The following is a 12,930-nucleotide window of genomic DNA, read 5'->3' on the forward strand; positions in this document are numbered from 1 at the left end:
GTGTTGTTCTCTGGCCTCCCAATTACCCACCTAAAAAATTTACAGCGGGTGCAAAATGCTGCTGCTAGACTATTGACCAGATCAAGAAAGTTTGATCACATAACATCTACTCTTATCTCTCTACACTGGCTCCCTATTCAAGCCAGAGCTGATTTCAAAGTTCTACTACTAACCTACAAATCTCTGCATGGATTGGCACCACTGTACCTCTCCGGTCTCCTTGCACCCTATTGCCCCGCAAGGACACTTAGATCTCAAGATGCCGGATATCTGGTGGTTCCCAAAGTTAAGAAAAAAACAGATGGAGGTAGGGCGTTCTCATATAGAGCACCTCTCCTCTGGAACAAATTACCCATCTCAATTAAGGAGTCTGATACTGTTTCGACATTTAAAATTAGGTTAAAAACGTTATTGTTTAGTCAATTCTACGACTGTTAAAGGTAAGTATGTTACTAGTTGGAGGCAACGGGGGACGGGTTGCTTCCATCCTTATTCTATAAGTATAACTTATTTTAGAGTTCCCTTCCCCTGGAACAGATTTCATGTTCCAAATGAGGGGGGCTGTCGCTGTCTTGGTGTGTGGGGTTGCATCAAATTCCCCTTTTTTGCTCTGTTAAATTGCTGCACCAGTCCACACTTGACCGGTGGGGATTTCATTCTATTATGACTGTAACTGTTAGCTGCTCCTGGCATTCTCTAATCCCTGCTCTCCTCTCTCTGTCCCCCCCCACACACATCCCTTGTGGTGTGGGGGGTTTGAGTTGTCAGCACCTGCCTGGTCGTCGGTCAGCCAACGCTGGACCTGGTCGCGAGTCTCCCGGTCCTGTCCTACATCTATAAAGTTGAACAATGGATTTTGGTGTTTTAAAAACCCATCGACACTGTATGACTATGTTTAGCCTGTGTTCTGCTCCTCTCTCTCACCAACTGTCTCTGGAGGAGGGGATCCCTCTCTGAATTGCTCCTCCCAAGGTTTCTTCAATTTTTTTCTCCTGTTGAGAGTTTTTTGGGAGTTTTTCCTTGTCTTCCTTGAGGGTTTAGGTTGGTTGAGGGGCAGTTCTATGGGCATATGTGAAGCCCTCTGTGACATGCTTGCGTGTAAAAAGGGCTATACAAATAAATTTGATTTGATTTGATTATATCCTCAGGAGCATAGACTGATGGTACCATCATCTTCTTATAATATGTGATGGCATCACATATTATTAGGGATACGACATATTAGGGAACGATTTGAATAATCAATAAGGGAATGAGGTCAACTCATGATTGATATTAAACACAAATAATATTTTTTTATTTTTGTTAATCATGCGATTTTTGTTAATCGTGTGATCGTATGCGTCACGTGTGTGTACGTTTCATCTGTGTGTGAGTGTGTGCCAATTAATTCTAGGGGGTGTGGTCCACTCTATGTAATGAGCATCTGTTTAATTGTGGTGGAAATGGTATAGCCTCATCCCCTTATTTGATATTCTTATTTGATTTCTCAGACTCTAAATGACTTCCTATCATGACAGGCACAGGTGCAGCTTAAATTAAGATACATTTGTTGAGTGTTTAGACAAGGCAATGTCTTCTCTTAGTCAAATGCGGAAATGTAGCCACTCGAGTCTTATATGTTGCCTCAATGGCCCCCTGATGTTTCTCTGCGGAGGAAAAATGTGTCAATTAGCTGTTTTTCTAGGCTGCAAACAGTCAGTGTTATGGATACCGTTTTTTAGCTTGCGAAAAAGAATGTTGTCACACTTGTAAAACTGGGCAGGATTTCAATCCAGCGTAAATTACTTTTCCTTCCTTCTGCTTGATATCCACCTAGACTGCCTTCCCCTCTGTCACGCTTGCTGCCTTTAAGAGGCATGGTATCGGAGTCTGGATATGGCCAATAGTACCTGATCTTCCGTGGAGTCCATGGTGTCACAGATCCTCATTATCTTACTACAAACAACTGGGCCAACCGCTCCACTCAATCATCTTTGATCTGATGAATCGTCTTTGCTCTTCTATTTCTCCTGAGCAGGGGTGAAGAGCTGAGCATGGAGCGATGAGAGCTTGTGTCCAATTCTGTGTGCTGTTGTTTCATTAACATCTTACAAAGGACTTGATATCCATCAAAAAAGTCATTCAATTAAAGGAAGGAAAAAGAGAAGAGAGGAACACCACAAGGAAAGGGTAGGCACTGAGAGCAGTGAGAGGCCTTGTTTGATGTCTGGGAAAACAAGGCACATCTTTTGAATGCTTTAAGTGAGTTTGCGACCATGATGAGTAAAGATTTAAGAAATGACCCTACTTTCAGATGTGACATAGGGGAGAAGTAGGCTGGTACTGCCAGCCATCTGTGCAAAGCCACATCTGCCATTTTGGCAAGCACATACTGTACTCACTAGTGCTATTGCCAACGATGCAAACAGAAAAGACGCCTTATTGTACAAATTAAGGCTACGTTAGATAAGATGGATTATCAGTATACTGCACTAGTATACAGAAATCACAATGGTCAACCTTGTAAAAGTACTCTATATGGAACCTTTACAGCCTTTTCACAATGCAGCATTACTGGACAGTGAATAATATACAGTATGTCTACATAGAAACCCCATATTGCTTTTGAATAAGCTAGGTATTACGTAAACATTCACTGCATCTAAACATAACACAAACACACAAAGTATGATATAAGGCGGTATGCTAGTTTGTATGGTGCATTCACTTACTAAAACCAAACATGATATACACACAGCAAAGCATTGTCAGGATATACTGTATAATATGCTCAAAGATAAGCCTCTCTCAAATCTGTCTGTTCACCACTGTGTTGTGTTTCAAGTATCACAAGTTGGTTAGTCACAGCCTTCCTCCACATAGAAAATAAGACAGGAAATCTTAGGAATTCATGTAACATCTTGTTCAATATTCTGCTCCACATGTGAAAACCTGACATTCATCCCAAGGGATTGACCACTCTCCTTTTCTTCTTTTTAAACCTATGTCTTGGTCTTTGAGGACAATCCCTGGATGAGGATGGAGTTTAAGATCCCTGGTGCTCATTACTTGTTGCAAAATGAAGTAAGTAGAGCTTTTATTCTGTCAGGGAATTCTGCTTAACCTTAATTCTCCTCTCAATTATAGTATTCTCATGGAATATCAAAAAGTAACATCAGATAGGACACCTTAGTAGAGGTTGTTCATTGAGATGTTTCATGTCATATACAGTCACACACTCCAAGGTCTTTCGAGTTAAGTCAAGATTCAATTCAAAGGTGTTACCATATTATGTATGATTTGACATGTAAAACATGTCCTCTCTGCGTCCGTGGTTGCATAATTGATGACTCATCATGCATTCACCATCAAAGACTTGTACTTTCCCCCAAGGACCTCTGATCACAGATCAGATGTGCAACATGAAAGCCAAATGTGTTCAGAACCTTTATAGTATGTCCAACATTTCGCCAATGGTATTATGTTGATACTTTTACACAATTATTTAGCATGCACATTTGTTTAGGTTGACATTCTGCCTTTCACTGTTCCTCCTAGTGTCATTCTATCGAATCACTTCAGCACTTCAGCATGCGGTCTGGTCTAAAAACGTGCTTCATATTCTCATTCATCATAACTGTGTGCCAGTAATTTTGACGGATGACTTGTTTTTACAAGCAGGATAGACATTGTCGCACCGTTGATTTATAGTCATGTCAAAAGGTGAAATATAAACATGATGGAAAGGAGAAGAGCTCCCAGACCCGCACACAGCAGTCAGTGTCTTTGTCACCCTGTATGTGAAGTTATGGCTTCATCCTCCTCTAGTTTGCCAATCTGTCACTTGGTATTACCTAAAGACAACAGACACACCACCTCTCGTACCTGCCCTGCTGCCACCTGCTGCAGCTCGGCTTTGCAAAACAGGACTGGCCAAACAGGACTTTGACAGGACGCGCCGATGTAATTACGAATCAACACAGTCCATCAATTGTGGATTTAAATTGTGCCTCCACAGCCACATTGGAGTTGCCTCAGATTCAGAGCTTAAAAGTGTTCCTGTTTTATTACTTGCCACCTCACTGTTGGAGATAAAGTTGACTGAAAATCAATAGCAGTAATTTTATCATTCTAATTAATACTTTGAAATACTGTATCCGTTCCAGATTACACCAACGTAGTCTCAAAATGTCAAATCTATACAACTAACTCCAGCCACTTAGCTATCAGCTAAATTTGTTTATTATGATACAATAATGGTTATGTTCCCAGACCAGCCAAGTCAACAAACCTATAAATAAATCGACATTTTCTTACACTATTCTATTTCACAAGATTAAATCAATGAACAATATATTTTATAATTACATGTTTATTTATTTGTAAAACAAATGTATCATATTGAAACATAAAACAATATTGACCTGAATCCAATTAACTGTCCTAGTCGGAATTCATTCCAGCCTTGGTATGAAATGATGAAATTGTTTTAATCAGAAATTAGCATTGAAGTAATCAGAGTGGCCAGAGAGAACTGAAAGATGTACCTACTGTGTGTATGTTCATGCATTGCATTCATCACAGCATGCCTCAACACTGTGGGCATCCAGGAGGAGCTACTGAAGGCATTGAGAGCTAATCCTACCTTATCCTGAGGACACTGCTTCCCAGGTGCCGGGACACTACCCTGACAGGCACATCAATCAAGGATTCTCTTTCTCTCACTCGCTCCCTCATTCCCTTCATCCCTCTCTCTCGCTCTCTGTTTCTCTCTCTCTTTCTCAATCAATTTTTCTCTCAATTTTTCTCTCTCATTCCGTCTCTTTCTCGTTTTCTCATCTCCTCCCTTGTTTCCTTTTTCTTTAGCGATAGTACCTTTTTTTCAAAGATTCCCACGGAGTGTCAGGTTGCGTGGTTACATGCTGATTTCCTGTCCCGTTCCCCAATGCAGTTCACTGACTGCCTGAAAGAAGGGTGGAGACATGAAATACTCCCATTTATTCTCTTTGGCTTATGTCCGTGGTATTTTCACTTTGAAGATGTTTTTGACACAATCTAAAGCTACATATTTACATTTACATGACGCTCTTATCCAGAGCGACTTACAGTAAGTACAGGGACATCTCCCCGAGGCAAGTAGGGTGAATTGCCTTGCCCAAGGACACAACGTCAGTTTGTATGACCGGGAATCGAACTGGCAACCTTCGGATTACTAGCCCGATTCCCTCACCACTCAGTCACCTGACTTCCGAGTATATGACTTTCTCCTCCTGCTGTTTGCATTAGCTGACCTTTCAGGCTTGGAACACTGGTACAATGGGCCTGTCTTGTCAAGCAGTGTGCCGTATTCAGGAGATGGGACAGGTTGCTGCCTTTACAATTCAGCTTCTAAAACCAGGCTTGGAATTCAAGTTTAGTGACAGATTTTATTAATGCAGGGGGACATTGATGGATTTGCTTTCCTTTGAGGTAAAGGGGCATTCTTTTTAATAACAGACCAGATGCCAGAGAATATGATACATTAATATTCCTAGTGCATACTGTTCATAAATGTTACTCTAGTCTTGGTAAGAATAAACATATTTTACTGTAAACAGGAGAGACCACGTTTATGATGCCTTGAGAGAAAATACTGTGAGAAATGTAAATAGATTTTACCTTGCTTATCAGGCCATCCAGAATCAGAGTGGTTAGAATGATAACTTTGAGACACATTATTCAGATTTTGTGACAAACTGTAAAGAGAATGTACAACACTGGATGTTTTTCATGCTCAATTTGCTGTGATGCTGTGAAACTCCTTTTACATGCATACAGAGATACCGGCACCATTGATGCCTTGCTTTTTCAAGACCTTCAAGTGGCATTTAAGAAGATTGACCATAAGATGGCACAATACACTTCACACAGAACCAAAAGCTTAGTCTCAAACCTGTTTCATTTAATGGAGAATAAACATCACATGGTCACCAATGACCAGTCATATTCATCCATCACATAGGAAAAGCTTCTGTTAAATGACTAAATGACTAAATGCTTATGATTGCTTTACTACCTTAGAAATAATATGAACTTTTGTTCTTTGAAGTAGTGTACTTTTCACATCCTATCTGGTTCATTAAATGCCACAAGAATGCTTAAGATTTTCCCCTCATATTTCTGCCACAAGTGTGTATGAGTGGCAGAAGTGATGTTTTAATTAAAAACCATTAAGCAATGAGGCAAACTGGATTTCTGGGAAAATGATTACATTTTGAAACCAACATCCATGTATGTATATGCCAGGAAGGTGTTCATTGTACTCCGTGCACCCACAGTTCAAACATGGAATGTGAGTGTAAAAATCCTTTGTGATTTTCTTTTTATACAACAAACAGTACTGTAACATCAGACAATAACACATTACTTGACAATGACATTGAAAAAATGCAAGACAATGTCTAAGGGCTTATAAGGCCACAAAAAAGCTGGAACCTCATGTGTTCGATGGAATGACATTGTAAGTAGTCAATTACAAGGCTAAGCTTTCCAGCAGCATTACTACTGTTTGCACCAGGGGTTGTTTCAACTGTCAACCAGAAACAGAGCACATCCTGTGAATATAAATATGATGAGTGTCCTTTCCTAATACTCAATAATTTGGCGGAACATTTTGCGTTAAGAGATGGCTGACAAACCAATTTTGTATTTGACATGGTATTTGTTGACATGATTAACAGTTATTATTCAATAGTTATACATCTAAATGTATCTGTTATCACATGTATATAAGCCCTCCCCTTGTGATATGGACTGATAAGCCTGAATACTGTTTCTCACCTCTAGTTGGGGTTAATCAGTGCAAGCAACATCAAGCAACACAACACATGTAATGTGCATAGTTGTGTTTTATATGAAATAGCTGCTCACACGCAAACAGCCACAACACTGGCATTCACCCTGTAACAGTTGGCTGTTGTGGGGGTAAGGGCTGTGTAGTCTGCACATGACGCAGGAAGGGCTTGAGTAGGTGTCAGCACTACCCACATTAACAATCAAATTAACAACTCAGTTTCTGTAACAAGGCTCTGTTGCTTTCATAGTGTGTCGCTTGAGTGTCAATGGTAAGCTTCTGGCATCTCTCTTTCCAAATGATTGCTCTGGCAGATTGATTATTAACAAGAACATTTCAATCAGAGTATGTGTGACAGATGTTAACCTTGGTGATGTAAACATCTGTGCTGGCAAAAGTTTGTATATTTGTTCCATTCATGCTGGCTGATTGTCTGACACATTTCTCCTGCGTATACTTGTTCATATTCTGCGCATTCAGGAGTGTAGAGGGGTGTTGTCATGGTAACAGATGAAAAACAGCCTGGTTGACCATGAGTGAGGGAGGCCTTGACAGGATGATGTATTGTACAAGATACTTCATGACCTGATTTTACATTGCAGTGTATTATTTTGATAATCTCCACAATCATAAACAAAAGGAATTAAAAGACAGAGAGAGATATGTGAGAGAGAAAGTGTGTACTGTAAGTGTGTGTGCACGATGGGTGTGTGGGTGTATAAAAAATCAAATGTTATTTAATTTGTTAAAGATACTGAGGTTTTGTAAATACTGCGTGGGCGAACTGTAAGCACGTTTGTCTTCATAGAGCCGAGAGCACATGTGAACAAGTTTCTTGTCCGAACCCATCTCACAATACTTTGAAATTGAGTAACCATGAGAAATGCTCAAGTAAAATATTCTGAACTTAATCACTGCTCACAATGAAAACAGACATTTCAGATTCCGTGCAGCTGCACTTTGAAAGAAAACATCAGAAACCTTGGGATTTCGTGTCATTTGAAGCTTTACAAAATCTCAGGAGTGAACATTTAAGCCAAATACTCAGCCCCATTGTCTACTCAACAGTTTAGAGGGCTGGGAATATATGGTGTCTGTCTTGGGTTTTTACAGATCTTACATAACAAAAGTGAATTGGAGAATGCTTTGGGTATACTATACATGTATGTGTTAGAACTCCATTCAGGAAGGTATTCACCAGCATGTTGTCTTTAGAACATATAAATCCCCTATGTTTCCATTCATCTGGCTCACTATATCAATTCAGCAGCAACAGTACCTTTACATTGAGATAGTTAAGCTGGTGTTACACAACCTTGAGTGTCAAATGAGGCTGTCGCTCAAAGCATCCACAAGGTAACAGATGAGAAGCTACTGTGTGTGCACTGTCTTTAAACTGACTCCAGAGAACAAGACCATAAAGGAAGCAAGCCCACAGCACACAGTGGGGCCTGTTACCAGCCCATCCACTGGGTCTGCCCACAACAAGCAGGCATAAAATTCTTTAGTTGTTAAATGTTGTATATATCTAGTTTTTTTGATGAAATCATCAACAATTATCTGTTTTGCGGGACCCTATCTTCCATGTTTACATTTAAGTAATTAGGTTTTCCTTATCAAACTGTGAACTGCAGTTTGAAACAGCCAGATTGAGCATCATTTTAGGGGCTGTTTGCAAAGTAGATATTAAACTGAACAACTACATAGCAGGGGTCCTTTAGTTCAAAGCACCTAACATATGTCGCAGACAGTCAGTTTGTTTGTAAAATACATCAATCAGCGGACAAAATTAGCAAAACCAAAATGAGTGCTGTTGGAATGGCAAGGAGTTTTATTAAAATGATAGTTTTACTCTCCTGAACACGTTAAGATCAATGCCATCATTATTACATGAATATGTAATAATGAGAGAGAGCAGTGAGGCAATGGCACAGTATACTGTGTAGAAGCAGTCTCTCACCACTGCCCATTCAGAAAGTCACCATGGAACTGGTTCACAGGCTCAGTAAGCTTTTTAACAGCAGGAAGACTCTGACATCCTCTGGGTCGGCTTGCTATGTGCTACATGGTTGGCTAGCAGGCTGATTAGGAAGGATGAGAGTTCCCTTTTGCTTTAATGGTGTGAGCTGTGGAGCAGCTAATGAACCACTTCTGTCAGAGGGAAACAGTTGTCAAGCCAGTTTATCTAGTTGTGAATGTGGCTACCGTGAATCCAATCTGCCTTTTCCAATGTCTCAACCCCTCTTTTACTTTCACACTTCTACTCTTATTTCTTTCCTCACTTACTCTGTCTCTCTCTCTGTCTTTCTCTCTCTCTCTCTTTTGGTTTCTTTCTCTTCTGTCTAATCCTCTGTCTGTGTCTATCTTACTTTGTGGAGGTCTCCTGAAGGCTGGGCAAAAATAATTATTTAAAACTTTCTTAACTTAGGCACCTAATTTGTAAAATTCCATTTAATTTAGCAAGCCCCCCATCCCCCACGATGTCTCATCTTAGAACAGCTATTTAAGATGTTAATCATACATTTGGATTTGAGAGTTAGTCTTGGGTTGATATACTGTGCAATGACAGACTTCTCCAGACTCTCAGCAAGATTAATAATCGATCTGTACTGTCATTATTTCTCAAACCAGGATATTGGAAATGAATGACACAGACAAGTGTGGTGACATACTATAATCAATATAATTACAGCTCGCAAAATGGCAAGAGTTTTATCTGATTAAAACTCAACTCTCTCAGAAAACCTGACTGTACACTCAAGAATGTGTCACATATTTAAATTTTTGGTATATGTTTATTGTATGCACCTTCCTGCCAAAGCAAATTCCTTGTCTGTGCAAACTTTCATGGCGAATAAATCCCATTCTGATTCTGATTCTGATTCTGAAGAAACTTAAGCATGTCTAAATAAAAAGTGCCAATCCTTTACATCCCCAAGACGTTTTCGGTTAAGAAGCCCATTTACGGTTCTGATTTATGTGCTTGTTTCTGTCGATCGGCTTTTCCCTTAACAAGAATGACAGCTGCAGGTGCTTACTTTGCAGGGCCGTCAATCACTTCTCACCTCAGTTTTCGAAAAACAATCTTTTTGTTGGCAGTGCATTTGCATAACATTACTGTGTGCGAGACCAGGAGATGAGGACAAGTTTAGAGAGTAGAGTTGGGATCTGGGAGTTTTGGCTTCTCTAAGGGAAAGAGAACACCTGACAGAACAGAGATATAAGAAACTGTGCAGCAAACCTTGGCAGGTATCCCAGTCAAATGTGACTCACTGTGGCAGCAATGTGTGAATGTCCGTCCACTATGCACCCAGGCGAGTCAGCCTGTCGAGGTCTGCTATGCTTATCGGTGATGGTTTTGACTTTATTTTGTTTGGACCAAAAAGCAATTGCGGTCTTAGACTTTGTTCTACTTTATTTATCGTCTCTTTCCATGAGCAAAAGAAAAAGTAAGATTGTCCGAATAGCTTCACCACTCTGTAGGTGTTCATGAGTTCAAGATGAGAGAATACTGGAATTTAATTCTTTTGGTTTGGTTCTGCACACATCCTGTCCAATGTTTCATCACTGAACACTTTAGACAATAAAACCAATAATGACACCTGTGGTGAAATTGGGGATTTGCTGTAAGCCAGGGATTTGACGATTCCATGGCAGTGAATCTGCCATCAGTAGTGTATACAGAGAGGCAAAAAGACCATTCTGAACATATCCCACAGAGAAAGGGAAATGTTACCATGAGTGTGACATAATGTACACCTTTCATGTTATGTCCTTTTCTTATCATGAATCAAAATTCATACCTATCAGGAATTTTCTCATTTGAACACATCACCTTGATTTGAACAGTTTCTGTTCAAATGATCTTGTGCAGTATGTTAGGAGGAAAAGGTTCCACCCAAGGCTTCATTGTACTGTAACAACACTCTTAACATCAACAAAGAGAGTTGACATCAAGCCATTCAGAATAACCTCTTCAGTCGTGGCAATAATATTTTGTACTGTATGTCCTACAAGAATCTATTGCATGTTACTGAGGGTGAGACCCTGGATTTCCTAATGAGGGCAACAGCAAAAGCTATGGCTTTATGGCAAGGTTTGGGCCTCTTGTGCAATGTAATACGAAACACAAACTCTTCGATTAGGTCTATTTACGGCACACACATTTTATTGGAGCAAAACTGATCCCTCTAGTCTGCACTCTTGGAGAATTTGGCAACAGTGCATGCAGACAAACAGCAGACACAGGATAATTCCTCAGATAGGAAAACCAGGGCTAGATAGATCTTCTTTTTTTAACAGCTGCCTCTGAATGTGTGTCAGTCATGAGCAGAGGCATAATGTAGCCAAAACTCCTTAAGCTGGAAGAACCAGGACAGGACTACCTGCATGTAAAACTGCTTGATCTGGGTTGGTTTGGCTGTTGTTCAAGTCTATGAAGGTTTTAGTCTTCTCTGTTAACGTGTTGATATAAGACTACATTTTGTTTGTCAGGAATCATCAAATGAAAGTTTGCTCTCTCTTTAAAAAGTCTACAACCATAAAACACTTATTTATTTTGTCTTGTTGGATATGCTAGATTTATTTAATGAGCCGCTGACATTACTACCACATTTCAAAGCACTGCTCCTGTCACAGTTTTGACAGCATGCTCGAACATCTCCCATCTGTCTCAAGGTTGGCAGACCTTCCCGTTTACGTATCCAACACACTTTCTTTCACCTGCGCTTCTGTCATAGTAGTTTGTCACCACAGCAAAGATGTCTATTTGTATACTTTCTTTCTGGACATTTATTTTCCTAAAGTCATATATCTCCCTGCCTAATACTCTGCACATTGTTTTCCAGGCTTTATTGCTCAAGTTTTGTTGGTCTGAATTGAATGTGACAACCTTGTTATATTTGCAGCAGCATCAGAAAGTATCACAGCCATAAATTGTGTCTACAAGAACATTTTCTTGTGATGATCTTTTCTTAAACTTTCTTCAAACATTTTACATTTACATTTAGCAGACGCTCTTATCCAGAGCAACTTAGGGACATTCCCCCGAGGCAAGTAGGGTGAAGTGCCTTGCCCAAGGACACAATGTCAGTTGGCATGACCGGGAATCGAACTGGCAACCTTCAGATTACTAGCCTGACTCCCTCACCGCTCAGCCATTTGACTGGATAGCCACAAATGTTTCTAGGCTGTAAGGATATGAGATGGTTATAAGGCTAAGTGGATGGTCTTATGGTTTACATGCTGTTTGCAATATCTGTTTTCATGATATGTCAAGACATTCCTGTGTATTTCAAAGAAAATATAATCAAATACAATCATCTTGCCTCGTCATTGACCCACTTCTCAAGATGGAGAAAATAGAAATAATGTGCACTAAATAAGGCATTTTTATAGTACCACTGATTATATGGAGCAAACATATAAAATCTAATTTGGTCATGGCCCACATACATTTTAGCCTTGAAAACGGATAGTCTCACTCATGTACTTTAACAATGCTATACTGCCCCCTTGTGACTTCTTGTTGAAACATATACCTCTGGTCCAGACGCTAGTGTCTACTAGTTGCACCCAATTGTCGTCTGATGATGGTCCTGAAGATGGCTGAAACATTTCCAACGTATTTGAATTTAATATAGGATAATAAAAGAATATTCATATTTGATCATGGTTCATTTCTCGTCCAAATCTGTGAAACGTTGTATTGCTACTGTAGCCTATATCGCAACATTCTTGTTCAGAATCGGAAGACTGAAGTCTCATAAAATTAATGGTCAAAATCGGGAAGGAAACATCATTACACTAGATGGCAGCACAATATACAATTGACGCAGAGTCCAGTTGTTTAGCTGACATCAAACGCTTAATTTTCTGATTTAAATTACCTCAAATATGGTCCTGAGTTAATTCGAGCCAGTGTAATCTTTGTCAGAAGTCAGGCTACATTGCCGTCCGTCATTTCTCATTTTTATGTAAAGATAAAAAACCAAGCAACTGAACCAACATTTTACAGTAGCCTACTGTAGACTTTATTTATGTAGACTACTTATTAAAGTAGGCTTTTGCTCCGTGTTTACATCAAAGGGTTAAGATTATCATTACATCATGAGTCC

The sequence above is a fragment of the Osmerus mordax genome, chromosome 3 (assembly GCF_038355195.1).
Source record: "Osmerus mordax isolate fOsmMor3 chromosome 3, fOsmMor3.pri, whole genome shotgun sequence".
Taxonomy (NCBI): domain Eukaryota; kingdom Metazoa; phylum Chordata; class Actinopteri; order Osmeriformes; family Osmeridae; genus Osmerus; species Osmerus mordax.